The sequence below is a fragment of the Scyliorhinus canicula genome, chromosome 16, assembly GCF_902713615.1.
Source record: "Scyliorhinus canicula chromosome 16, sScyCan1.1, whole genome shotgun sequence".
NCBI classification, from domain to species: domain Eukaryota; kingdom Metazoa; phylum Chordata; class Chondrichthyes; order Carcharhiniformes; family Scyliorhinidae; genus Scyliorhinus; species Scyliorhinus canicula.
This window is the reverse complement of record NC_052161.1, coordinates 140,177,371-140,203,363: the sequence shown is the minus strand read 5'-3', so window position 1 is coordinate 140,203,363 and position 25,993 is coordinate 140,177,371. Positions and strand designations below refer to the sequence as shown.

At 53.1% G+C, this 25,993-nt stretch overlaps 1 protein-coding gene across 4 annotated transcripts in view; it reads right to left on the bottom strand.

Annotated features, from left to right (window-relative positions):
- LOC119979672 (tumor necrosis factor receptor superfamily member 14-like) overlaps window positions 1-25,993 on the bottom strand; it is a 168,944-nt gene that overhangs the window by 120,833 nt on the left and 22,118 nt on the right. The window lies entirely within an intron of this gene.

Below are 25,993 nucleotides of genomic sequence, written 5' to 3'. Positions count from 1 at the left end.
ATTGAATGGTGGAGCAGACTCAATGGGCCGAGTGGCCTAATTCTGCCCCTTTGTCTTATGGTCTTATGAGTGTGCAAAGGGGCACGGTGGCACAGTGGTTAGCATTGCTGCCTCACGGCGCCGAGGTCCCAGGTTCGATCCCGGCTCTGGGTCACTGTCCGTGTGGAGTTTACACATTCTCCCCGTGTCTGCGTGGGTTTCGCTCCCACAACCCAAAGATGTGCAGGGTAGGTGGATTGGCCACGCTAAATTGCCCCTTAATTGGAAAAAATGAATTGGCTACTCTAAATTTTTTTTAAAAATTCTTTGTGTCCTATTATTACTTCTCCAGCCACATTTCCCAGTGGTCCAATGTCTATTTTTGTCTCTCTCTTACCTTTTTAAAAATAAATTTAGTGTACCCAATTCATTTTGTCCAATTAAAGGGGCAATTTAGCGTGACCAATCCACCTAACCTGTACATCTTTGGGTTGTGGAGGTGAAACCCACGCAGACACGGGGAGAATGTGCAAACTCCACACGGACAGTGACCCAGAGCCGGGCTCGAACCTGGGACCTCGGTGCCGTGAGGTAGCAATGCTAACCACTGCGCCAGTGTGCTGCCCTTCCTCTCTCTTACTTTTATATATTTCATCTTCTCTCCAATTATTGCTTTTATAGTTGTCGTCTGCTTGCTTTTAAAGGCTTCCCAATTTTCTGGCTTCCCACTAATCCTCGTCACTTTGTATGCCTTTCCTTTTGCTTTTATGCTGTCCTTGACTTCCATCGTCATCCATGGATGCCTCGTCCTCCCCTTAGCATGTTTCCTCCTCCTTGGGATGAATTTCTGTTGTGCCTCCCTAATAACCCACAAAAACTCCTGCCATTGCTGTTCCACTGTCTTCCCTGCTAGGCCCCTTCTCCAATCAACTCTGGCCAGCTCCTCCCTCATGTCTTTGCAGTTACCCTTATTTAATTGGGGCTGGTTTAGCACACTGGGTTGAACCGCTGGCTTTTAAAGCAGACCAAGGCAGGCCAGCAGCACGGAACAGGCGCCGGAATGTGGCGACTAGGGGCTTTTCACAGTAACTTCATTTCAAGCCTACTTGTGACAATAAGCGATTTTCATTTCATTTCATTATAATACTGTTACATCTGATTGCAGCTTCTCCCTCTCAAACTGCAGGGTAAATTCTATCACATTGTGGTCACTGCTGCCTAAGGGTTCCTTCACCTTAAGTTCCCTAATCAAGTCTGTCTCATTACACATCACCAAATCCAGAATTGCCTGTTCCCTAGTCGGCTCTGTCGCAAGCTGCTCCAAAAAAAACCCATCTCTTAGACATTCCACAAATTCCATTTCTTGGGATCCACTACCAACCTGATTTTCCCAGTCCACCTGCATATTGAAGCCCCCCCATGATTATAGTAATATTGCCTTTTTTACATGCCTTTCTCTATCTCCTGATTTATTTTCTGTCCCACATCCTGACTACTGCTAGGGGGCCTGTACATAACTCCCATCAGGGTCTCTTTACCTTTGCAATTCCTCAACTCTACCCACAGAGATTCTATACCTCCTTATTCTATATCGCTCCTTGCTATCGATTTAACTTCATTCTTTACTAACAATGCAACCCCGCCCCCTTTGCCCATCTGCCTGTCCTTTCGATAGGACACATATCCTTGGATATTTAGATCCCAGCCCCGATCCCCTTGCAGCCACGTCTCTGTGATGCCCACAACATCGTACCGGCCAATTTCAATGTGTGAAACAAGCCCATTTACCTTGTTCCGTATACTGCACACATTTAGGTACAACACCCTCAATCCTGCATTGACCACCTCCCTTCTCACACTTGTCACCTGTTTTGTTCTGAGGGTGATGTTGTTCTCTTATTTTTGTTCTATTTCCCCTTCAGTTGTTACACCTTCTAAGCTAATGCTCTGATTCCCACCCCACTGCCAAACTAGTTTGAGGAACAGAGCCTGACCTTTCAATGAGGCACTTTATAGCTTTCTGGATTCAACATTGAGTTCACCAGTTTCAGATCATAATCTCTGCTTCTACCAACTCCTCCCACCCCCATTTTGTTTCTAATTGAAAATTATATAATGTACTTTTACTAATTATATGAAGAAAATATATTTTTGGAAGAACCAAGGAAAGTAAGTGTACCCTGTGAGATTGTTTCAAAAACTTGCTTATGTTAGTGTGTGAACAGGGATTCCACACAGACACTGAATCATAGGTGGTATTTGTTGGAAACAATCGTTGATAAAGCGCCTGCTGTTGATTGGCTAAAAAGGACTTTTAAAAGCTGTGAGAATGAATGGTTAGAGACAGTGCTCCACTGTGATTAATCCAACCCCTTTTTAAAAAAAGGATATTTTAGTCAAAACACATTCAACAAAATAAAACCAAATTTACGTCCAGTCAAAGTATACAGTTTATATATTGTTGCCCTTTTAATCCACCCTCCCCTGTGACAAACAGCTCCTCAAATACAGCCATAAACAGCCTCGATCTACCTCAAAGCCCTCCTCTGACACCCTGAAGGCAAATTTGATTTTCTCCAATCTGAGAAACTTGTACAAATTCCCCAACCATGACGTGACCCCAGTGGCGTAGCCGACCTCCAATTCAAAATTATTTTAGAGATGACTCCACCATCGCACTCACCGTAGACTTCCTCAGAGCAATGGGGCCGTCACCAGAGTCCTCAGGCTTGTACCCTTACAAGACTCCCCCTCTAACCTGACCCCTCATCCCTCACCATTGTCTCACCTTCTCCATGTTCGCTGCCCAATAATAATGCAACAGGTTTGAGAGCGCCAACCCCCTTCCTGCCTCTGCCGTTGCAACATTGCCCTCTTCACCCTCGGCACCTTCCCCGCCCGCACAAATACCCAGATTAGTGCATCCACCCTCCGTAAAAAGGCCTTGGGGTGAAAGATTAGGAGAGACTGAAACACAACCAGAAACCTTGGCAGCACATTCATCTTCAGCACCTGCACCCTCCCCACCAATGTCAGGTTCAGTGTAACCCACCTTTTAAGGTCCACCTTAATCTCCACCACCAACCCCGGCAGGTTCCACCTCTGCATTATGGCCCACTCATGCATTACCTGGATCCCCAGGTACCGAAACTGCTAACTTGCCACTTTAAATGGCAGAGCTCCCGACTGACCCCCCCCCCCCCCCAACACCTCACTTTTCCCTACAAACCTCTCCAGTAAGCCCGATACAGCCCCTCAGAGAAAGCCTTGAACACCTCATTTATCTTTTCTGGCTCTGACATGACATCCCCCCCCCTGAAGAATTTGCTCTGACACAGCCTGTCGTCACAGCTGGTGGGTGGGCCTGCATATGACTCGCCTTCTCCCCATACCCCCTTCGCCCTCTGATCCACCGTCCGACCCTTTATCAACAGGTCAAACTGCCCCGACAACTTCTTTCTTTCCACCAACAGCTCCTTCCTGGCAGCCACAGAATATCTCCTATCCACCTCCACTATCCCGTCCAACAGTCACCAATGCTCCTCCCTCCTCATCCTATCCTTGTGAGACTAAACAAACCTGTCTTTGACTGCCTGACGCTGCTCCTCAGCTGTATCCATGTGGGTGCTGTGTCCATCTTCCCTATAAGCATCAACATGTCACTTTCCTCATGGTTTTCGGAAGGGTTTGTGTTTTGGGAATACATCAGGCATTGATTTTCTGCAGCAATTCTAATATGTGAATGTAGCAAATATTATCTGAAAGTTTCTGTCTCTGTGACGAGCAGGCCACATCGCAGAATTATTACAACACAGGAGCAGGCCATTCAGCCCATCATCTCTGCACCGGCTCTTTGTGGGAGCACTCTGGGCGTGATTCTCCGCACCCGCTACAAATCGCGAAGTCGGCCGTAAAAACGGCCGACTTTTGCGACGGCCCGACACGGCCCCGTTCCCGACGTATTCACGTCCGGGAAATGGGCTAGGAACGGGGCCGCGTAAATCACGTGCGCGATGACGCCGGAACGCGCCGACGCTACGGACACGCCCACGTGACGCCTCCCGACGCCGTAAAAAGCCGCGGGCGAGCACAGAAACTGTAGGCCAAGATGTCGGAGCTGAGGAGAGCAGCCCCGCGATTTGTGGAGGCTGATGTGGAGACGCTGCTCGATTCCATCGAGCAGAGGAGGGGCATCATCTGCCCACGTAGAGGGCATCGCCACCCTGCCAGCGCGGTGCGCCAGGCCTGGCGTGAGGTTGCTGCTGCCGTCAGTGCTGTGGGGCAGACCCCTCGCTCAGCTGACCAGTGTCGGAAGAAGATGCACGACCTCACCAGGGCTGCCAGGGTAAGTGCCAAGAGGGTGCCCCCGGGTCACAACCATCCCTCCCCCCCTTTACTTAATCACCCACCTCCCCCCCTGGCACGGGGGGTGGAGGGGGATTGGGGCAGAGTGAGTTGAGGGTGGTTCACAAAGTTGTCACAGACCCAGCGCTCTGGCCCCCGTGGAGAGATGCAATCGTCTTATTACAACTTGACCCCCAAACTGTACCAGTATCTGAACGGACTGCTGATACCTGCCGTATTGTAATAATCTACCTATGCCCCCTCCCCCAACAGGACAAGACCGCTCACAACACTCGTGAGCGGAACAAGACTGGAGGGGGTTCGCCCATCCTGCCCCCCCTCACCACGTTTGAGCAGAGGGCACTGGACCTTGTTGGGGGATCTGCCACCCGGGAAATCACGCAATGCGAGGTTGGCGGAGCTGCAACAAGTGAGACAACCCTGCATGACAAACACCCCCCCCTCCCCCATCCTCTGTCCCATCACACACCCTGCCCACTGGGACACCTCCCCCATCCTCTGTCCCTTCACACACTCTGCCCACTGGGATACCTCCCCCATCCTCTGTCCCTTCACACACCCTGCCCACTGGGACACCTCCCCCATCCTCTGTCCCTTCACACACCCTGCCCACTGGAACACCTCCCCCATCTTCTGTCCCTTCACACACCCTGCCCACTGGGACACCTCCCCCATCCTCTGTCCCTTCACACACCCTGCCCACTGGGACACCGCCCCCATCCTCTGTCCCTTCACACACTCTGCCCACTGGGACACCTCCCCCATCCTCTGTCCCTTCACACACCCTGCCCACTGGGACACCTCCCCCATCCTCTGTCCCTTCACACACCCTGCCCACTGGAACACCTCCCCCATCTTCTGTCCCTTCACACACTCTGCCCACTGGGACACCTCCCCCATCCTCTGTCCCTTCACACACCCTGCCCACTTGGACACCTCCCCCATCCTCTGTCCCTTCACACACCCTGCCCACTGGGACACCTCCCCCATCCTCTGTCCCTTCACACCCTGCCCACTGGGACACCTCCCCCATCCCCTGTCCCTTCACACACCCTGCCCACTTGGACACCTCCCCCATCCTCTGTCACTTCGCATCCTGCCCACTGGGACCGTCCAGCGCCCGGCCGAGCGAATCTAAATAAGCCGTTTCATTCTCTTCCCTAGGACGTGATGCCGAACGACCAGGGCCGTCTGCCTCCAGGCGGAGACACGCATCTGGCCCCACCGCACCCAGGGCCGCACGATAGAGGGTGCCCGATCAACGGGGAGTCCCATCCTCCCCAACATAATCTGTGGAGCAGGACGCCCAGAGGGCGGCGAGAGAGCAAGAGAGAGAAATGGCCAGCGAACGCCCTGCGGCCTCTCAGCGGACCGATGACATCGAGGAGGCGTCAACCCAAGACGACCTCGAGCTTGCGGCACAGCTTTCTCCCACACCATCCACCATCCCAGAGACACACACCCCGGTTGGCCTATTTAGGGATGAGGCTCCTGGGTCACAGTCTGGGTCGCACATCACAGCTGAGCAGGTACAGCAGGTGGAGGTCGGAGCAGCCAAGAGCCCGGACTGGCGGAGGCCAGGCCAGGCCCAGCATCCAGCTGGCTCCCAGATGTTTTCCGAGTTCCTGGAGTTTCTCAACCCACCTGCACAGCCGATGCATCAAGAAACCCAGGGAAACAATGACGGGATGAGGGCTGTCTTCCTGGCTCTGCAGACGCTGTTAGAGGAGTCGAACCGCGTCCACGAGCAGGGAGTGCTGCCGCTCGTGGCAGAGACCCAGGCTGACACCGCATGGGTGGCATCCGCGGTGGAGGCAATGGGTCAGGTTATGCAAGGCGTTGGGCTTAATGTGCAGGCGTCATCCTCGGCCCTGGACAGGGTTGCCCTCTCACAGGCAGCAATGCGCCAAAGCCAACACGTCATTGCCTGCGCGCTGCGGGCCTTGGCCGAGTCTCAGCATGCCATGGCCCAGTCGCAGCAGTCGATGGCACAGTCCCAGCAGTCAGTCGCCGAGAGCATCAACCGCCTGACACATGTGCTGGATGGTGTCGTGCACTCACAGGTTGAGGTCGCACAGTCCCTGGCGGGAATGTCTAACTCCCTGGACTCCGTGTCTGCAAACCTTCGGATCCTGGTGGATACCGTTGCAGGCCTCCAGGACTGGCAGCGCCAGGTGGCGGTGGCGCGACGGGGAACCTCCCCGCTCGCACCTCTGTCCCAAAGTGAGGCACGGGGGCCACCGGGCTCCCCAAGGGAGGAGGAGGTTTCGGGGCCCGTCTCATTAAGTCCATCACGGGACGTCCCGGAATTCTCGGCCTCCCCCCCGTCCCATCCCTGGTGCATTGGGTGGGCAGCAGGCAGAGCAGGGTGGCACAATGTCACCCAAGACGCCCGCAGAGCAGCCTGGCCCATCAAGGCCGGGTCGCCCCAGGAAACGCTTGGCCAAGGAGAAACGAGTCGAGGGGGGCGATTCGCAGCAATCCTCCTCCACTCCTGCTGTATCATCTGGGGAATCACTTAGACGTAGTGGTAGGGCCCGTAAGGCAGCAAAGTGAGACACAGAGTAAGTTGGCACGGGTGAAGGGCACAGTTTAGTTGTAGGGGCTAGGGCACCTGTAAATTATTGTTAACATTAAACGCACTGTTCCACCTTACTTGTAATACCGTGTGATTGTTCCACAGCCACAGGAATCGTGATGGTGACCGAGTGTCACTGGGGTTGACGAGCGGTGAAACTTCGGTGCCGGATGTGCAGTCCCTGCCTCCCTACCCCCTCCCACAGCTAGCCCACGCGGGCACGTGATAGAGTGTCAGTGACGATCTCAGCGGCCACCAAGGTGGACGGTTCAGATATTGCCATGGGTCAGACTCTCTCTAACGATTCTGAGCTCACAGCTCTTCGCAGAGCGGGCTGTCATCATTCTACATGGCACTGATCACACCCGCTGACACAGCCATCAATGTTGTACCATACCGTCTGGACCCAGTGGTAAGGGTGATGTCGAAGTGGAGCAGTGTACACTGAGTGGGGGTGCGGGGGGGGGGGGCCTGTGGTGGTGGCAGTTGTGTGTTGACCCTCTGCATGACTAGCGATGCAGGTGGTGGTTTGGTGTTCAGCGGGGACGTCACATGCGATGCGTGAACCGTGCTGCCACCAAGGCGTCGCGTGCCCGTCGTCCTCGCCGGGTCCGTCGTGCCGCCTCCTGGACATCACCAGCACCTGGGTCGTGTCTGCGTGCTGCGCCCGCCACTCCGCCAGCCTCCTCCTCCTCCTCCTTCTCCCTCTCCTCCTCCTCCTCCTCCTCTGTGCTGGCACCACTGCCACTAGCTTCTCCCTCCGCCTCCTGCAGCAGGTCATCTCCCCTCTGCATCGCGATGTTGTGCAGCGCACAGCAGACCACTACAATGCGAGCGACCCTGTCGGGCTGGTACTGCAGGGCCCCTCCGGAGCGGTCCAGGCACCTGAATCTCATCTTCAGGAGGCCAAGGCAGCGCTCCACCACACCCCATGGTTGCTGCATGGGCCTCGTTGTATCGTGTTTCCGCATTGGTCTGAGGCCTCCGTATAGGCGTCATCAGCCAAGACCTCAGCGGATAACCCCTGTCGCCTAGCAACCAGCCCCTCAGCCGGGGGGGACGTCCCCTCAAACATCGCAGGGATGTACAACTGCGCCAGTATGTAGGAGTCATGCACACTCCCTGGGAACCTTGCACAGACATTCATGATCCTCATGTGGGGGTCGCATACCACCTGGATATTCATGGAGTATGACCCCCTTCTGTTTGTGAACACCTCCCTGTCCCCTGCAGGCGGGAGCATGGGGACGTGAACACAATCGATTGCCCCCTGCACCATCGGTATCCTGGCCACGCTGGCAAATCCACAAGCTCATGAGTCTTGACTTGCTCGGTCCTCGGGAAAGGTGATGTAGCGGTCCGCGATGGCATAGAGGGCGTCGGTCACATCCCGGATACACCTGTGGACCGATGACTGGGAGATCCCAGAGACGTCCCCGCTCGGAGACTAGAAGGAGCCGGTCGCATAGAAGTTAAGAGCGACCGTCACCTTGATGGCAACCGGGATCGCGTGTCCTCCCCCCGCTCCACGTGGGGCGAGGTGCGCCACGAGGTGACAGATATGTATCACCGTCCGCCTACTCAGCCGGAGTCTCCTCCTGCAGGTGATGTCCGTCATTGTCTGGAAAGAGATCCGGGCAACGGTACACCCTCGGCCTTGGTCGTCGCCTCTGGCGCCGTGGTTGAACCCTCACTCTCTCCTCCTCCCCCTCCTCCTCCCCCCCCCCCCCATGCTGCTCGACGACTGGCAACTCCTCGGCCCTTCCCTCTGCTGCTGCAGCTGGCCCTGCAGCCACTGCGGGTTGTGGCTGTGGATGCTGCTGCATCGCCAAATGCAGTAGCAGCGGCCCCAACCACTGCGCAGAACATAGCCGTTCTGTTCAGCAGACATTGTGCTAACCTACAGAAGGGTGGTGGGGGGCAGAGGAAACGGGACATGTTAGACGGAGGTTAGTCGACACCTCGGCAGCCGCCTGCCACGGGATACCTGTGTGTCCCGGTGGCCTGGTCGCGCTGCTGACACGCAGGCAGCCTAACCCCTGGTCACTTTCTGCATCCAACGGCCAGTTAACTACGTCCTCCTCACCGGTGCGTCAGTGGCCTGTGGCCGTAAGCCACAGGGGAACCAGCGGCCGTGTCCTCGTGACCAGCACACCATGGCATGGTGGCAGACATTTTGTAACGGGGTTGGACGGGTCACTCGCTCACTCTCTCCCTACCCCCCCCCCACTCCCACTCCCCCCCCTCCGTCTCCCCCACTTCCCCTCCGTATCCCCCACTCCCCCCTCCGTCTCCCCCACTCCCCCCTCCGTCTCCCCCACTCCCCCCTCCGTCTCCCCCACTCCCCCCCTCCGTCTCCCCCACTCCCCCCTCCGTCTCCCCCACTCCCCCCTCCGTCTCCCCCACTCCCCCCTCCGTCTCCCCAACTCCCCCCTCCGTCTCCCCCACTCCCCCCTCCGTCTTCCCCACTCCCCCCTCCGTCTCCCCCACTCCCCCCTCCGTCTCCCACTTCCCCCCTCAGTCTCCCACACTCACCCCCCTCCGTCTCCCCCACTCCCCCCTCCGTCTCCCACTTCCCCCCCTCTGTCTCCCACACTCCCCCCTCCGTCTCCCACTTCCCCCCCTCCGTCTCCCACACTCCCCCCTCCGTCTCCCACACTCCCCCCCTTCGTCTCCCACACTCCCCCCCCTCCGTCTCCCCCTCCGTATCCCACACTCCCCACTCCGTCTCTCACACTCCCCACTCCGTCTCCCATACTCCGCTCCTCCGTCTCCCCCACTCCCCCCCGTCTCCCCCACTCCCCCCTCCGTCTCCCCCACTCCCCCCCGTCTCCCCCACTCCCCCCTCTGTCTCCCACACTCCCCCCTCCGTCTCCCACTCCCCCCCTCAGTCTCCCACATCCCCCCCTCCGTCTCCCACACTCCCCCCCCTTTGTCTCCCACACTCCCCCTCCGTCTCCCACACTCCCCCCTCCGTCTCCCACACTCCCCCCTCCGTCTCCCACTCCCCCCCTCAGGCTCCCACATCCCCCCCTCCGTCTCCCACACTCCCCCCCCTTCGTCTCCCACACTCCCCCCCCTGTCTCCCACACTCCCTTCCTCCGTCTCCCACACTCCCCCCCCCGTCTCCCACACTCCCCCTCCCTCCGTCTCCCACACTCCCCCCCACCCGACTCCCACACTCTCCCCCTCAGTCTCCCACATCCACCCCTCCGTCTCCCACACTCCCCCCCTCAGTCTCCCACTCTCTCCCCCTCAGTCTCCCACTCTCTCCCCCTCCGTCTCCCCACTCCCCCCCGTCTCCCCCACTCCCCCTCCGTCTCCCCCACTCCCCCCCGTCTCCCCACTCCCCCCTCCGTCTCCCACACTCCCCCCCCCTTCGTCTCCCACACTCCCCCTCCGTCTCCCACACTCCCCCCTCCGTCTCCCACACTCCCCCCTCCGTCTCCCACTCCCCCCTCAGGCTCCCACATCCCCCCCTCCGTCTCCCACACTTCCCCCCCCTTCGTCTCCCACACTCCCCCCCCCTGTCTCCCACACTCCCTTCCTCCGTCTCCCACACTCCCCCCCGTCTCCCACACTCCCCCTCCCTCCGTCTCCCACACTCCCCCCCCCCCCGACTCCCACACTCTCCCCCTCAGTCTCCCACATCCACCCCTCCGTCTCCCACACTCCCCCCCTCAGTCTCCCACTCTCTCCCCCTCCGTCTCCCACTCTCCCCCCTCCGTCTCCCACATCCATCCCGCTCTGGACTCCCCTCCCGTTCTCGGGGATGCCTTCCCCGTTGTGGCCAGACCCAGCAGTGCGCTGAGCTGTGCGCTGAGCGGTGCGCTCACCTCCTCGAAGCTCTCGTCAGGCAGCACGACTGGTTGACGAACTTGAAAAGCAGGTGTGTTGGCCGGCGTGAAAACAGTGCGTGATGACGTCGGGACTTCGGCCCATCCGGGCCGGAGAATGGCGGGGGGCCAATAAGTAGTGATTCTGGTCGTGTCGGAGGCGCGTTCGAGGCCTTTGCTGGGAATGCCGATGTGTAGTTTGTGCGGGGTTCGGAGAATAGCGGGAGGGCATTGGACCGGCGTCGCCGTGAAAATCTGCGCGGCCCGCTATTCTCCGAACCGGCGTGAGTGCGGAGAATCTCGCCCTCTATCTCTGGTGCTGCACATTCATCAGCAAAGTGATGGAAGGTTTCATCGACATTGCTATTGATTTGTGACGTGCAATAAAATTCAACTTGTCTCCATCCACGCTCTTCTCTGGTCTAATCACCAACTGATGACACTCATACCACCGACACCACCGTTATCTGATGGCAAATTTTTATTTAAAAAAAAATATTTTTATTCTCCATTTTCATATTTTCTTCAGAATTTACACCCCACTAACAGACAGTAAACGGTAACGAGTACAATGTCAATCCCTTTATCAACAACAACGATCCCATCCCCCCACCACCCCCCAAACAACGGCCCACCTGACAATATAAGCATCAAATGAAACAAACCCTCCCAAGGTGGAAAAAAAGGGAAAAAGAAAAAGGAATCCGGAATCGCCTATGGTCACCATTGTCATATACAGTCCATCCATCCCCCCCCCCCGGGCAATAGCCAACACCATCCAATCCCCGAAAGAGTAACGTGAATGACACCCATGAATATTTCACCCCGGCTAGACACACCGAAACGTGTTCTACCAGGTTCCGATGGCTGCAGCCCCTCCTCCCACCTCATTCCCATTCAGCATGGAGGCCCCCGCTCGGGTCTCCTTCCCCCTTGCCCGGTCCCAGGAAAACCAAGAGATCCCCTTTAGCCCACAAACCTTCATACACACCCAAGCCCCAAAGAACCATCATTGCAAATGAAAGTCCCATCTCTTCCCTTGTCCAAATATATACAGCATTGACTCATTTAGTACATACACCAACACGCAGTGAAAAAATAAAGTTACATGAGGCTACATCAGTACACGGCCCGTTCTCAGTCCCATTTCTCAATTCTGCCACAGTCCTTCTACCTTCGCAAACTCCGCCGTCGCTTCCGCCGTCCCAAAACAAAAGTCTTCGGATTTGTAGGTCACCCTCAGCGTAGCTGGGTATACTATGCCGCACTGCATCTTACTGATGTACAGCGCCTCCTTCACCCGGCTGAAGGCAGCCCGCCTCCTCACCAGCTCCACCGTAAAGTCCTGATATATGCATATGCCAGCTCCAGCCCACTGCACTACCCGCTTCTGCTTTGCCCAGCACAGGACCTTCTCCTTCACACTACCTACGAAAACACAGCATCACTACTCCTGGCGGCTCACTCTCCTTTGGTACAGGCCTTCACGACCAATAAGCCAAATCCAGTTCATATCGGGAGGGATCATCCCCCTCCCCCAATAGCTTCGCCAACATCGTGGCAAAATACTCTGTCGGCCTCGGGTCTTCCACTTCTTCGGGCAGAACCACAATCCTCAGATTCTGTCGCCTGGATCTGTTTTCCAAGTCGTCCATTTTGGCTCACAGACCCTTGTTGATCTCTATCACCTTCCGTAACTCCTTCCCCATCGAGGTGAGTTGATCGCTGTGTTGCGATAATGTCTCTTCCACTTCCTTCAGCGCCTCACCTTGGTCCCGCAGCTCCACCACTGCGCTCAATACCGCCACCCTCACCGGGGCAATTGCCTCCTCCACCAGCACCTTCAATACCGCCGCCATCTCCTTCCTCATCGCTTCCATGTGCTGTGTGAACTGTTCTTCAACTTCCACGGCCATCAACTTGGTCATTTCTTCTTCTTCAGCCGTGGGCAATGCGGCCTCCCCTGGTGCTCCAGCCTCCGCTTTCCTTACAGTTCCTGCGCTGACTTTTCCACTCACCCGCGAACGTCCGTTAACCTCCTTTTTCACGGCTGTTTTTTTCCCAAGCTTGGACATTTCTCCTCCCTGCGCCCTCTTACAGCCTTTTCAGCCTCCGTTGCCCCCGGGACCGGGCGTTAAAACCCCCAAATTTCTATTCCCGAGCAGAAGCCCTCCAGTGTGTGGCTGCCTCCCGCTCGCCGTCACTGGAAGTCTGATGTGATGGCAAATTGAACCGTACTGAGAAAAACAACATTTCTTTATCGGAATCTGTGCCCAGATACCCGTCAGGAAATGCCTCACTTTTCTTATAAGAGCTATTAAAATAATGATAAAACAAGGTATATAAATCACTCATTAATCAATGAGTGATTTATTAATACTCATTAATTAATAATTAATACACTAAGTTTTGTTTTAGTTTTTCGGAGTTTGTCTCCTGTTTTGTGAGATAGTAGCGTTGATGTGTGTGGAAAATCTCCCGATCCCGATACTTGATTGATGTCTGGCCTGTCCATTCTCTGCTGAGCACTATCACTATTTTTCCACAATGTAAACAAGTCAGCCAAGTCCTTTGTGCTTAAATGTCCTTTTTACAGACATAATGGAGTTTATTTAGTGTTTTGGGTTTTCAACACCTGATACAATTCATGACAATTCATCCTCGCGCTGCGGTCATGAAGAAAAGATTCGAATTGCAAAATGGAAGGAGTCCAATGTTCACCAAAAAACTATTACAAAAATTACAACCACAACCAACAATTCACTGCTTCTCGATTTCTCACTGAGGGTCTCAGCATTTGAGTTGGTTCTTTTGCTGGATCTGAATTTTGGTCCAGGTCTGGATCTTCCTGGTGTACAGAACATGAATCACACAGTGGACAGGTCAGTGAGTATTCTGAAAGGTTCGAACAAAGTTGCGACATGTGTTATAAAGTGCAAATGAAGCTGCTACCTTGAAGATAGTTTGGACTTTGTGAATGTCTGGCTGGGAGAATGCTCTCTCTGACACTTCATCCTCTCTCCCCCCATATACTCAGAGCTGGTAATCCCTCTGCTCACATCATTCCCTAAACCTGAAATTTTCATAACAAATGTTCATCTGGTCTCCATCAGCCCAGTCCCCTTATCTCGAAAGCAGAAACTATTCCAAATTGTTCTCCTCCAGAACAAATGATCCTCTCAAACCACCTTCCACGGGACCCTTCACCCTCCTCGCAGACCCACATGTTGTTCCAGAGCTAGGCTCCATTTCCACCCCCCTCACCATTCACTTTTCCCTCTTTGAGTGGGGGCGTTGCTGACGAGGACAGCCATGTTCACTTGCCTTTGAACTGAATGGCCTGCTATAGGCCATTTCACAGGGCCATTGTCAACCACATTGCTGTGGGCTGGAGTCACAGGTAGCCCTCTTAGTGAACAAGATGGAATTTGCTGACAATCGATGATAGTTTCATTGTCACCATTACTCAGACTAGCTTTATATTCCAGATATTACTGATTAATGGAATTTAAATTCCACCATTTGATGGGATTTGAACCTGTGTCCCGAGAACATTAGCCTGAGCTTCTGGATAACTGGTTCAGTGACATCACCACTACCCCACCCTTCAGATCAGATCCTAATCTGTCCACACACTAAAACAATAATGATTCTCACAAATTACATTTTATGGGAATGTAACCGTGGTTTATTGTTCATCCTCATTGTCTTGCACAGCATGGAATTCTGCATCCTCCCCAAACTCCTCGCCCCACTGTTCACATTGTGGTTCCTACCTTCCCATCACAGACACAATAATGTCTCCTCCTGTTCCCTCAAGATTGCCCCTGGAATTTATCTCTGGTCTCTTCTTTCAGTTGTTTAAATCCTAACCCTTGATGATGTTGGCCTAAAGTACAGTCATTTAGTACATGTAAACCACAGGCACCAATTTCTATCTTGTCACCTTTACCATCGCTGCACTTACAAGGGCCAAACACAGCAAATGCATGAGCAGCATAGAGCATCACAAATAGTGGGCAGGATTCTCCGAGCCCCGCGCCGGGCCAGAGAATCAGCGCAACCGTGTCATGTCACCCTGACACTGGCACGTGATTCTCTGGCGAGCGGAGAATCGGCGCCATTTGCGTAGGCACGTTTGGCGCGGCGCCTGTCGCATGCCGCCGATTCTCCGGCCGGGATGGGCCGAGCGGCCGTGCGGAAACGGCAGAGTCCCGCTGGCGCCGTCCGCACCTGGTTGCTGCCGGCGGGAACTCTGTGCGAAGGGTTGGGGTGGCGGCCTGTGGGGCGGGGGAGGGGGGCTCCGTCCTCGGTTGGGAGGGGGTGGTGGGGGGCCTCTAATGGGGTCTGGCCAGCGATCGGGGCCCACTGATCAGCAGGCCAGCCACTCCCTTCCCTGGGCCTACTTTGTGACGTGCACTGGCCCCTGAACCCCCGCACCATTTTGCGTCGGGGCCGATTAGTGAGGCCACCGCGCATGCGCGGGTTGGCGATGGTAAAGGTGACAAATCAGACTTGCCAACGAAATGGCACGGTCGAAAACAAAAGATTTAATAAATATAGATATTTATCAGCTGGACAATTTCTTTGCCATTTTGTTCTTTGTGCTGTTAAAAATGGGGGATTGCTGAGTTTTTTTTTGGAAATGTTTTTTATTGAGTTTTCATATTTTATATCCAACAAATTACAAATTATTAGAAATAAAACACGTAAAAATTAACATGCATATTTACAGGTAAGCATCTTCATAATAACAACTGTGGCCTCCCCCCTTTAGCCGGCATACATATTTTACATTCCCCAATATGGCCGAGGCACATGTTTATAGGCAATTATTTACAGTTTGGTTTTGGGCCTTAGCTTACCATCAGACTGTCGCTTGCCGCTTTGTCCTTCCTTTTTTGTTTTTGGGAATAATTTTTATTCAAGTTTTCAACACCAAATGTTATCACAACAGAGAAAAACAGTAACCCCTCCCCCCCTCCCCTCCAATACAAAAACAATAAATTAACAAGAAAAATAAATAAGCGTAAAACCATGCGAACAAACCCCCATAACGAACCTGTAGCCCCCCCCCCCCCCCCCCCGGTTCGTTGGCCACAAACAGGTCCCGGAACAATTGCATGACTGGCTCCCACGTTCTGTGGAAGCCGTCATCTGACCCTCGGATGGCGAATTTGATTTTCTCCAATTGGAGAGATTCCGAGAGGTCGGACAGCCAGTCTGCAGCTCTGGGTGGTGCTGCTGACCGCCAGCCAAACAGGATTCTACGGCGGGCAATCAGGGAGGCAAAGGCAAGGGCGTCCGCCCTCCTCCCCAGGAATAGATTTGGCTGGTCTGAAACCCTGAAGACCGCCACTATCGGGCATGGCTCCATCCTCACCCCTGTCCACTTTGGACATAGCCTCGAAGAAAGCTGTCCAGTACTCCACAAGTCTGGGGCAAGACCAGAACATGTGGGCGTGGTTGGCCGGGCCTCTTTGGCACCGTTCACATCTGTCCTCCACCTCCGGGAAGAACCTACTCATACGGTTTCTTGTTAAGTGGGCTATATGTACCACTTTTAGTTGCGTCAGGCTGAGCCTTGCGCACGTGGAGGTGGAGTTGACCCTATGCAGTGCTTCGCAACAGAGTCCCCACCCTATCTCCATCCCCAGGTCATCCGCCCATTTCTTTCTTGTTGCGTCCAGTACGGTGTCGTCCCTTTCTACCAGTCGGTCATACATGTCGCTACAGTTCCCTTTCTCTGGGAAACTTGCGTCCAGCAGGTCTTCCAGTAGTGTCTGTCGTGGCGGTTGTGGGTACGTCCCTTGTCTCCTTTCGTAAGAAGTTTTTGAGCTGCAGGTACCGTAGCTCGTTCCCCCCAGCTAGCCGAAATTTCTCTGTCAGTTCGTCCAGTGTTGCGATCCTGTCGTCCGTGTATAGGTCCCTGACTGTCAGTGTCCCCCCGTCCTGCCTCCACCTTTTGAAGGTGGCGTCTGTCAGTGCTGGTTTGAACCTATGGTTGTTGCAGATGGGAGCCTTGTCCGACATTTTGGTCAGGCCAAATTGCTGCCGCAGTTGGTTCCAGGATTGGATGGTGGCTGTCACCACTGGGCTGCTGGAGTGTTTTTTGGGTGGGGATGGGAGTGCTGCCGTGGCGAGGGCCCGGAGGGAGGTCCCCATGCAGGAGGCCTCCTCTGCACGCACCCACTCGGCTTCTGGCTCCTGGATCCATCCCCTTACTCGCTCGGCTGTTGCCGCCCAGTGGTAGAATTGTAGGTTTGGGAGGGCTAGCCCCTCCCCTGGATTTTGTTTTTGATAGGACCTTCTTTGGGATCCTAGCATTTTTACCCCCCCCCCCGGCCCCCCCACCCCCCCCAATACGAACACCATGATAAGTTTGTCCAGCACTTTGAAAAAGGCCTTGGGGATGTAGATCAGAATGGATCTAAACAGGAATAGGAACTTGGGCAGTACGTTTTGATCGTCTGGACTCTCCCCGCGAGGGAGAGCGGGAGTGTGTTCCATCTTTGCAGGTCCTTCTTTACTTCCTCCGTCAGGCTGGTGAGGTTCCATTTGTGGATCCCTTTCCAGTCATGGGCTATTTGGATCCCCAGGTAGCGGAATTTGTGTTGGGCTTGTTTGAACGGCAGCCCCTTTAGAGCTTGCCCCCCCCCCCCCCCCCCCCCCCCCCCCTTTGCGGGTGTACTGGGAAGATCTCGCTTTTGCTCATGTTGAGTTTGTGGCCCGAGAAGGCTCCAAACTCTTTCAGGAGCGCGATGATTCCGTCCATGCTGCTTTGTGGGTCCGAGATGTAGAGGAGCAGATCGTCTGCATAGAGTGAGACTCTGCTCTCTGTCTCCCCTTCGGATCCCCCTCCAATTTTTTGCTGCCCTGAGCGCGATTGCTAGCGGTTCGATTGCTAGTGCGAACAGCAGCGGGGACAGTGGGCATCCTTGTCTGGTGCCCCTGTGCAGGCTGGAAGTATTGGGAGTTGGTATTGTTGGTCCGTACGCTTGCCATGGGAGCGTTGTATAGGAGCTTTACCCAAGCGGTGAATCCTGTTCCAAGCCCGAACCGCTCCAGTACCTCTGAGGTATTTCCATTCGACTCTGTTGAAGGCCTTTTCTGCGTCCAGGGAGACGATCACCTCTTGTGTTCTCTCCCCGGAGGGGGTCATTATCACGTTCAGCAGGCGCCTGATGTTCGAGGTAAGCTGTCTACCTTTGACGAAGCCCTTCTGGTCCTCTGCGACCACCTCAGGTACACAGTCTTCTAGGATTTTGGCCAGTATTTTGGCATCTGCGTTCAGCAGAGATATGGGTCTGTATGACCCACATTCCGTTGGGTCTTTGTCTTTCTTAGGTATCAGCGAGATTGAGGCCTGTGCTAACATGAGTGGCAGTGTGCCCCTAGCTAGCGAGTCTGTGAACATCTCCCGTAGGTGCGGGGCCAGCGCTGTCGCAAATTTTTTGTAGAAGTCCGCCGGGAATCCGTCCGGTCCCGGCGCCTTCCCCGCCTGCATGGAGCTAATGCTGTCCATGATCTCTCCCAGTGCTAGTGGTGCTTCCAGATCCCGTTTTCTGCCCTCTCCCACGACTGGTATGCCCAGTCCATCAAGGAACCGGTTCATCCCAGCCTTCCCCGTTGGGGGCTCTGAGGTGTACAGCTCTTGGTAGAAGGCCTTGAAGGTTTTGTTAATCCTCTCTGGTTCTGTTTCCAACGTGCCTCCGGTACCCCTAATTTGCGCAATTTCTCTGCTGGCTGCCTGCTTTCTCAGCTGGTGTGCCAACAGGCGGCTGGCTTTGTCTCCGTGTTCGTACACGGCCCCGCGTGCCTGGCGGAGTTGGTGTACTGCTTTCCTGGTGGAGAGCAGGTCAAAGTTCCTTTGTAATTCTTTCCTCTCCACCAGGAGCTCTACGGTCAGGGCCTCGGAGTATTTACGGTCTACCTCCAGTATGGAGTCGACCAGCTTCTGCCCAGCCACCCTTTCCTCCCTATCTCTTTGCACTTTGAAGGCAATGATTTCCCCTCTTAGTACGGCCTTAAGCGCTTCCCAGAACGTGGAGGATGGAACCTCCCCGGTTTAGTTGTTCTCCGTGTATTCCGCTATGGCCCGCGCTATCCTTTCGCTGAAGGCCTTGTCAGCTAGTAAGGCACCGTCCAACCTCCATGTGGGGCGCTGGGCCCTTCCCGTCTCCAGCCGCACGTCCATGTAATGTGGAGCGTGGTTTGATATCACAATTGCGGAGTATTCCACTTTGTCTATCCCTGGAAGCACCGTTTTCCCCACCACAAAGAAGTCAATTCTGGTGTACACGTTGTGTACTGGGGAGAAGAATGAGAATTCTTTCTCCCCCGGGTGGGTGAATCTCCAGGGGTCCACTGCTCCCATCTGCTCCATAAAGTGACTGAGTTCCCTTGCCATGCTTGAGGTTTTCCCCGTTTTGGGGTTTGATCTGTCCGTCTTTGGGTCCTGTACACAGTTGAAGTCCCCCCCATGATTAGTCGATGTGTCGCTATGTCCGGGATTTCTGACATGGTCTTTTTGATGAAACTCGTGTCGTCCCAGTTGGGCGCGTACATGTTGACTAGGACTACCGGCGCCCCATCCAGGGCCCCGCTGACCATGACATACCGCCCCCCTGGGTCTGTAACCATCTTTGTCGCCCTAAACATTGTCCTCTTGCCGATCAGGATCGCCACCCCCCTGGCCCTTGTCCCATAACAGGAATGGTAGGTTTGTCCCACCCAGCCCTTTCTTACCCACAGTTGGTCCTGCTCCCTCAGGTGCGTCTCTTGGAGGAAGACTATGTCGGCCCTCATGTTTCTGTGGTGGGTGAGGACTCTGGATCTCTTCACTGGGGCCGTTAAGTCGCCTTACGTTCCAGGTGATTATCCTGGTGGGGGGCTTATGGCCCCTCGTTCCTGTGGGATTAACCATATTTATCTGGTGGACGCGCCCCTGCCCTCCGGGGTTTCCCTTTGTTAGGGGGCCGTCCAGGATGGCCGATATCACTGCTCTCCCCATGCGGTCGGGTCTCTGCGCTCCGGGGTTTCCCCTTGTCCCGGGGGCACCCGCCATGGCCGTCCACTGTGTGTCCGCCACGCGGGTAGTCCCCTACAGGGGATTGCTGAGTTAGCCTGGGTCTTATGTACCTGAAAAATAAATATTCAATGTCAATCCCAGAGTTTGTATTATTTAAGGCAGTTTGAAATACAGACCCTGTGGCTGTGATTACTAGGTTTAATACAAGGCATGTAAAAATCTGTAACTTGTGGGTAATTTGTTCAAATTTACTCAGTACTGATCCCTGCAGCTTGAGAGAGGGGCCCAGTGGGTCCATAAGCCTAAAACAGTCAAACCTATGTCTGTCTGACCCCGAACAAATGGAGCTACCTGGCAGTATCAAGAAAACTTGCACATCGTTATCCCTGAAAAGCTTCAAGTGACTCTCTGTGGGCTGCACAAATCTGGTTAAAAAAAAAGAGCGATTCAAGGGCCTTCTGCATTTCATAACCCAGGCTGGCCAATAGGCATCTGCTCAAAAGCCCTGCACCGTCCTTTCAATTCCTAATGGTTCAGACATTTAACAATCTCAGGACTCAGACAAGGGATGCATGTGCTTTGTCAAAGACAATGTGGAGAGGTGGAAGTGATGTGACATGGGCCTCTGGCTTCTGGAACCAGTAATATTGCCTTGCTGAACTACCCAAGCCTCACTTTACAGTTTACCATAGAACTAGCAACCTGACAGGAAATGAGTTTTGGCCCAGGTTAGACGCCTGCCCCCCATCAACACTGCCTCTGCTAGAAATGCTGTACCATTGCTAACTAGAGTGATTCATCGCAGTTTGCCTTTCTCCGTGTGTGCATCAACATCACCAGAAAAGTGAATTATCCAGCATAGGTTTTCAACCCACCAACGTACATGAAGGAATTACTCACTGGGCTTTGATTCTGAACTCTGGAACCCACGTGAAACCAATATTTATTTTCTCTCTGGTAGCTACGCTATAAAGCCCTTTGTCCATATGAATGGAAAAGGCGAGGTGGGGTGGGGGAGGTGAGGAGTTGCACACCCTCTTTTTGCATTTTGAGTGTGCAAATAAACTAACGCTTGCATTTCATCTTATTGAGGACAAATGTCGTAGGTGAAGAGTCACTGAGGAGCATTCTGGGAAAACACAGCTTGGTCACCATAACAGAGATGCGCTTGTGGGACATTCTAGAACGAGAGGTCAGTCTCAGGATAAAGTGGGATAAGGGGTAGCAAATTTAAAACAGAGATGAGGAGAAACTACTTCTCCCAAAGGACTGTGAATCTGTGGAATGTGCTACCCTAGAGTGCAGAGAATGCTGAGACAATGAGTAAATTTGAGGAGTTAGACATATTTAAATAATTAGTAATGGATTGAAGGGTTACTAAGAACAGGCAGGAAGGTGGAGCTGAGGCCATGATGAGATCAGCCATGATCATATTGATCAGTGGAGCAGACTCGAGAGGCTAAATTGCCTACTCCTGCTCCTGGCACAAATCTGGTGTTCTTGATTAAGAAGGGGATCAGGGGTTATGAGGCCGAGGAACATATCAGTGAGGATCAAATGCGGAGCAGAGTCAATGGGTGAATGGCGTAATTCTGCTCCTGTTACAGGGGAAGCAAAGTTTTTTTTAAAAAAGTATCCAGCAAGGGAAATTGACGGGCGTAAACCGTTTTATACTTCAGTGCAAGGAGTATTACAAACAAGTAAGAAGCCTTACAACACCAGGTTGAAGTCCAACAGGTTTGTTTCAAATCACTAGCTTCCGGAGCACGGCTCCTTCCTCAGATGAATGAAGAGGTATGTTCCAGAAACATATATATAGACAAAGTCAAAAATACAAGACAATGCTTTGAATGGGTTGTGGGGGCGAAATCCATGCAAACACGGGGAGAATGTACAAACACCACACGGACAGTGACCCAGAGCCGGGATTGAACCTGGGACCTCAGCGCCGTGAGGCAACTGTGCTAACCACTAGGCCACCGTGCTGCCCTAAACTATTCCAATATCAACTGGGATTCAAACAATGTATGTGGAATGGAGGGAGAAAAACGCATGTCCAGGAATTTATTTCAAACAATTAGCGATAAACACAACGAGAGGAGATGCAATTCTAGACCTAGGGCGTGATTCTCCGCCCCGCCCCACCCCGGGAGGGCCTCCCGACATTTTCACGCCCTCCCGACATTTTCACGCCCTCCCGCTATACGCCCCCCCCCCCCCCCCCGCCACGAATCGCCTCCGAGGCTGATGGGCCGAGCGGCCAGGCCTTCACGCCCATTTCAACACGGCAGCAAACACACCTGCTCGCTGCCGTCGTGAAACGGGCGCCAGATGCCAGTTTGGGGCATCTGGGGGCCCGATTGGCACGGCAGTCCCACGGCCGTGCTAAGGGGGGGCATAGGCCCGCGATCGGTGCCCACCGATCGCGGGCCGTGCGTCCGTAACGGACGCACTCTTTTCCCTCTGCCGCCCCGCAAGATCAAGCCGCCACGTCTTGCGGGGCGGCTGAGGGAAAAGACGGCAACTGCGCATGCGCGGACGACGTCATCGGCCATGTCAGCCGCCGTGACGCTTGACGTGCGGCCTTGACGACGGTCGTCAAGGCCGCGCCGCCGTGACGCACGGGGCCGCGCTCCTAGCCCCGCCCGGGGGGAGAATCGGCCCCGGAAGTGGGTGCGAAGGCTGCCGTGGGTCACGGCCTGTCCCACGGCAGCCTTTACGATTCTCCGCATTTGCGGAGAATCTCGCCCCTAGTCTTTGGGAATGACGAAGGGCAAGTGGGTGAAGTGACAGTTGCCGACCATATCGGGGATAGTGATCACAATTCAGTTTGACTCTGTATTACCATGGAAAAGAACAGAGATAAAGCAGGAGTAAATGTTTTAAAATGGGGAAGGCAAATTTAGCAGTAATGAGAAAGGGATCGGCTGAAGTGGATTGGCCAGCACTGCTAGAGGATAAATCAGTGTAAAAAGCGCGATCCTAAATGTCCAAAGTAGACATGTCCCCTCCAAAAATAAGAGTGGTACTGCCAAATCTGGACCCGCTGGTTGTCTAGAGGAATACAGGAGAAGGTCAAACAGAAAAGGAAAGTGTATGATATGCACAAAGAACTAAGCATTGCAGATAGCCTAGCCAAGCATAGGAAGTGCACGACAAAGTCAAGAAGGAAAAGAGGAAAATCAAAGAGAGGCCATGAAAAATGTTTCGCAAGTAAAGTTAAAGAAACCCAAAGATATTTTCCCAATATATTAATGGTAAAAGGTTAGTTAAGGAAAAGGTGGGACCTATCAGAGATGAAGATAGGAACTTGTGTGTAGATGCAGAGGCTGCGGAAGGGTTTTAAATGGATATTTTGTCTCGATGTTTACACAGGAAAGAGGTGCTGCAGATATTGTAGTTCAAGAGGAACACAGATATTGGATGAGGGATGATCCATGCAGGGGCTGGTTTAGCTCACTGGGCTAAATCGCTGGCTTTTAAAGCAGACCAAGCAGGCCAGCAGCACGGTTCGATTCCCGTACCAGCCTCCCCGGACAGGCGCCGGAATGTGGCGACTAGGGACTTTTCACAGTAACTTCATTGAAGCCTACTCGTGACAATAAGCGATTTTCATTTTTCATCATTTCATTCATTTCAGAGCGAGGAAGTACTTAAAGGCTTGGAGTCCTTGAAAGTTGATAAGTCGCCAGGGCCAGATGGGTTGTTTGAGGCTGAAGGTGGTCCGGAGGAGATAGCAGATGCTCGGAGCATGATTTTCCAATTCTCATTAAATGCTGCCCTTAGGGACCTGTGTAAGCCAAGATCTCTCACTTCACCTGCCCCTCTTAGTATGACCTCCCTAAATACATGACCTCACATTCTGTGTTAAAATCCATCTGCCACTTTACCATCCTCCACAACCCATCTATATCATTTTCGAGATTATGGCTATCCTCCACACTACTCGGCCAATCTTTGTGTCATTTGCAAATTTCCCAATCGTACCCCCACATTCACATTCAGGTCATTAATCTGTAACACAAACAGTCAGGGTCCCAATACTTGAAACAAACTTCCATTCGCAAGGCCATCCATCAGCCATTACCCTTTGTTTCCTGTTACTAAGTTAACTTTTTATCCCGCTTTCTACAGTACCCTGTATCCCATGGAATTTAACCTTTTTGACCAATCTTCCATGTGGAACCTTGTCAAGCGCCTTGCTATAATCAATGTACACAACATCCACTGCACTACCTTCTTGTCACTTCCTCAAAGAAATCTATCAAATTTGTGAGGCAGGCCTACTTTAACAAATCCATGCTGACTATCCCTGACAATGCCTTTCTAATTGACGGTTAATCCTATCTCTCATGATTTTGATTGTATTAATTTGCCCACCACCAACGTAAGACTAAGTGGCCTATAATTGTTTGATGATCCTTCTTTAAAAAATAAATTTAACGTACCCAATTCTTTTTTTCCATTTAATGGGCAATTTAGCGTGGCTATCCACCTACCCTGCACATCTTTTTGGATTGTGGGGGCGAGACCAAGCAGACACCAGGAGAATGTGCAAATTCCACACGGGCAGTGGGCCGGGATCAAACCCGGGTCCTTGGCACCGTGGGGCAGCAATGCTAACTACTATGTCTCCGTGCTGCCCGGAAATCCCTTGTTAAACAATGGAACTACATTTACATTTCTCCAGTACCTCCATTTCAAGTAGAAAAGGACTTTGAATGCTCTTCTTCATTGGCAGAGGTATACAATATAAAAGTAAGGATAAGCAAGGGCAGCACAGTAGCACAAGTGGATAGCACTGTGGCTTCACAGCGCCAGGATCCCAGGTTCGATTCGATGGATGCAAGATAATTGGCTGAAGGTGCAGAGGACACAAGTTAAACCCTTTTTGTGCAGATGTTAGTGGGTGTCTGGAATTTGCTGCCCGAGTTGGTGGTGGAAGCAGAGACACTGGGTCTGCACATTAAGTGCTGTAAGCTACATAGATAAGCTGCAGAGAGCTGGGCTGACAGGTGGCAAATGGAGTTTAATGCAGAAAAGTGTGAGGTGATTCATTTTGGAAGGAATAACAGGAAGACAGAGTACTGGGCTAATGGTAATATTCTTGGGAGTGTGGACAAGCAGAGAGATCGCGGTGTCCATGTCCATGGATCCCTGAAAGTTGCCACCCAGGTTGAGAGGGTTGTTAAGAAGGCGTACGGTGTGTTAGCTTTTATTGGTAGAGGAATTGAGTTTCGGAGCCATGAGGTCATGTTGCAGTTTACAAAACTATGGTGCGGCCGCATTTGGAGTATTGCATACAGTTCTGGTCGCCACATTATAGGAAGGATGTGGAAGCATTGGAAAGGGTACAGAGGAGATTTACAAGGATGTTGCCTGGTACGGAGGGAAGACCATATGAGGAAAGGCTGAAGGACTTGAGGCTGTTTTCGTTAGAGAGAAGGTTAAGAGGTGACTTAATTGAGGCATACAAGATGATCAGAGGATTAGATAGGGTGGACATTGAGAGCCTTTTTCCTCGGATGGTGATGTCCAGCACGAGGGGACATAGCTTTAAATTGAGGGGAGATAGATATAGGACAGATGTCAGAGGTAGGTTCTTTACTCAGAGAGTAGTAAGGGCGTGGTATGCCCTGCCTGCAACAGTAGTGGACTCGCCAACACGAAGGGCATTCAAATGGTCATTGGCTAGGCATATGAACGATAAGGGAATAGTGTAGAGGGAGTTTAGAGGGGTTTCACAGGACGGCGCAACATCGAAGGCCGAAGTAACTATATACTTACGTAAAGTGTTTAAGCAAAGAGCTATCTCCATGCTGGCTTCTACAAAGGGCTCTGTTCATTACACTGACCTGTGTGTGGGTTGTGTGCTCTCTTACATCACAATGCGGAGGGTACTGCACCCAGTCCAATGTTAACCCTTTACTTAGCAGACTCCTACTACACCCCCCCCCCCCCCCCCCCGCCCCCAAGGCTTTATCCTATGAGTCATTAACCACATTGATGTTATCCGCGAGGGTATCCCAACTTGCAGTGCCAGTTCGTGGGGGTATATAGTTTTGTTTTTGAAATGGTGACGAGACAAGTGAAACCCCAGTGAGAATAAGCAGCCCAGGTGTCAAGGCTAATTCTTAAAGACTATTTATTAAAGTAAAGAAAAGACAAATACACATAAACAGGACTACTCCACTCTAAGACAAT